This window comes from Elephantulus edwardii, unplaced genomic scaffold (assembly GCF_000299155.1).
Source record: "Elephantulus edwardii isolate Elephantulus edwardi_28Jun2011 unplaced genomic scaffold, EleEdw1.0 scaffold00145, whole genome shotgun sequence".
NCBI classification, from domain to species: Eukaryota; Metazoa; Chordata; class Mammalia; order Macroscelidea; family Macroscelididae; genus Elephantulus; species Elephantulus edwardii.
Window position 1 is genome coordinate 8,479,667 of NW_006399895.1, and position 3,478 is coordinate 8,483,144.

Here is a 3,478-nt window from a genome sequence, read left to right on the forward strand (position 1 = left end):
AAAAAATTACAATAATCAGTATAATGATAAGCAGATTTGGTGGTTTTTTTAATGAACTGTTCAGCTATAGTTTTTTTTCCTTCTCATCTTTCCAATCTATCATGCTAGGATTTAAAATTGGAGCCGTTTAACTTGTCTTCCACATTTTAGCTTTTTGTTTTATAGAAAAGTAGTAAGAAAATACAGGTTCTACTGTCAAAATAGTCTGTTGTTATTGGCTATTATTTTCAGGGATATTGTTAAATGTCACATGTGTATTGTATAAGAAATGTTGTTTATCAGTATATAGGAATACTATGCGTAAACAAAAATGATGTATAGCAGGCTTTCTTGAACAATATGTATTCTAAGTTTGATCCCTATAGTGTTATTTTGCTTCAGATTCTTTTAAATAAAGCTAGTTTTTAAAGAGAAAAATGCCTGCTTTTTTCTTTCTTTCACCTGGACAAGTAGATTTGAGAATCTTTGCTTGTAAGTGAGAGATGTCTGAGAAAAATACTAAGATATATATCCTTAAGGTTTAAATTGTACTGGATTTATGTAACTTTTATGAAAGTTTCCATATATGTCTGTATATATACTTTTACTCTTCTTTCTCTCCATCTGTCCTTACATTATAAAATTAACAAAGTTTATTAGTGGTTCCCAGGGACAAGTATGAAGGGGAAATTTAGGAATTACTAAGGAAGAGAGAGCTCTGGTGACCTAGAAGTAAACTGTTATGCAATCCCAAAGGCATGTGATTTTAATCCAACAGTGGCTTCCTAGAAGAAAGATGGGCATTCTCCTCCATGTGATTTACTGCCTCTGAAATCTGCTGGAGGGTCAGCTATGAGTTGGTTTCAACTCAACAGCAAGTACCAATAACTGGGTTTCCCATAAAGGGTAATGAAAAAATTTGGATATTAATAAAATATCTGCACAGAGTGGTGGATGTAATTAATATAAGAGCACATGTGAAAATGTTTAGAATGGTGCTTTTTAAAATATATTTTAGAAATTTTAGAAAGTAGACATATCCAGATAGTAAATGTATAGTTTAAATTCTTTTTAAGGTCATATATGTGATGCTGACTGGAAAGGATCCATATTTGTTCCCATTCACAAAAAAGGTGATCCAACAAAATATGTAAATAAATTATCAGACAGTATCATTAATGAGGTATACCCAATCCAAGCCATGGTCTTTTCTATTATTTGCCTGTGTATCTGCAGATTGTGCAGTGACTATGGACGACAGAAGAATAATTGATGCCTTAGAGTTGTGTTGGAGAAAAGTACTCAATATCCCATTGACTGCCAAAAGAACTAGTGTGTCTTTGAGGAAGTGCAATAAGGGTGCTCCTTGGAGGCAAGGACAGAAAAGCTTTGTCTCACATACTTTGAGCAGGTTGTTTGCAGGGACCCGACCTTGGAGAGGGTCATCATGTGAGGAAAGGTGGAGAACCAGAGTAATGAAGAAAGTCCCTCACCAAGAGGGATCAACAAAGTGACTGTAACAGTGGGATCAAGTACATCAGAAATGATGAGGATGGCACATAATGGTAGAGTTCATAGAGTTGTCTTGACTCAGTGGCACACAATAACAGCAATGGCATGATGGCAAAACTACCTAGGATTTAAAAACTGTTGTATAAAAATGATCCTCTATATATAAAAAGGGAGTTCTGGGGGACTAGTGAGTAAAGCCTTGCACTGTCAACCCAAATGTGGGAAGTTTGAACCGTGCTCCTAGGGAGAAAGATGGACAGTCTTCTGTGTGATTTACAGCCTCAGAAAACTTGCTATAAGGCCACTGTGAGTCAGAACTAACTGTGTGGCAATGAGTTTGAGGTATAAATTGTATTCTCATGAAACGTCTGGTGGTCTCTTTCGTAGGCTGTTGTACTGCTAAGCCCCAAATCACAGGTGACCCAACAGGGTGTGGAAATTATCGAACACATTAATATCACATGCAAGCAAGATGCTGCTGAAAATTATCCAAAAACGTTTGGAACAGTATGTCAACAGAGAACTGCCAGATGTTCAGCCTGGATTTAGAAGAGATGGTGGTACTAGGGATATTATAGCTAATGTTAGATGGATCTTGGCAGCAAAGAATACCAGAAGAATGTCTATTTGTGCTTCATTGACTATGCAAACAAAGGCTTTTGACTGTGTGGATCACAACAAGCTGTGACTGACTCTGAGAAGAATGGGAATCCCAGATCATTTGATTGTGCTAACATGAAACCTATACTTGGACCGAGAGACAGTTGTCAGAACAGAACAAGGAAACATTACGTGGTTCAAAATCAAGAAAGGGGTCCGTCAGGGATGTATTCTGTCTCCACACCTTTTCAACCTGTATGCAGAACAGATCATACGAGATGCTGGGCTGTACAAGGAGGAATGTGGCATCAGGATTGGTGGAAGAGTCATCAACAACCTGCGTTATGCAGATGACACATTGGCAGCAGCATCAGGATGAATGGTGAAGGGATTGAGATGAGATAGTTAACAGTTTTAGTTTCCTTGGCTCCACAGTCAACACTCTTGGTATCAGCAGCCAGGAAATAAGAGACAAATTGCATTGGAAAAGTCAGCTGTGAGGGACCTCTCAAGAGTACTGAAGAGCAACAATGTAGGCTGGTGATTAAGGTTGCGCCTGATCCGTGTTATAGTCTTCGCAATTACGTGCTATGCATCAGAGAGTTGGACAGTGACTAGGGATGATAGAGAATTGATGCCTTTGAGCTGTGGTGCTGTAGAAGAGTGTTGCATATACCATGGACTTCTAGGAGAACAAACAGGTTTGTCCTAGAGAAGTTGAAGCCAGAATGCTCCTTGGAGTCAAGGATTCTGAAGCTTCATCTGACATACTTTGGGCATGTTGTTGCAAGGAGGGACTGGTCCTTGGAGAGGGTCATAATGTTTGGGAGAGTGGAGGGGCGGCGAAGGAGATGAAGACCTATGACTGGAGTGGTGGGAATGAGTGTGTTTGAGACGGCTAGGGTGGCACAGGATAGAATGGCATTTAGAGCTCTTGTACATAGGGTCACTATTATGAGTTGTAAGCGATTCGATGGCACATGACAACAACAACTGGCAATTTGAGGCTGCCAGTGCCACCTCAGAAGAAAGATGGTTTATTTCACCCTGTGTGATAATTTATATCCTTAGAAACTGAGTGGAGAGTCAGCTATGATTTGGTTCCTGAGGGAAGCCGACTATCAAATTTAATAATAGTAGACCAAATGCTGTTTCGGGAAATGAGGGAAGCTTAATACAAACTGAAGGCCACCTTGTGGCAATGGGGCGTTCTCTAGGAGTTAACATTGTTCTCAGTTTGTGTCAAATGAACCCCTCCCTCTTGAGATTAGCATAAAGAGGAACTTGGCCTTATCTGTAAAAGACTTCACCATTATCCTTTGTTTTGTACTTCCTTGTGATTTTACTTTTTTATCTTTTGTTGTTGTTGTTATGTGCCAGTTGAGTC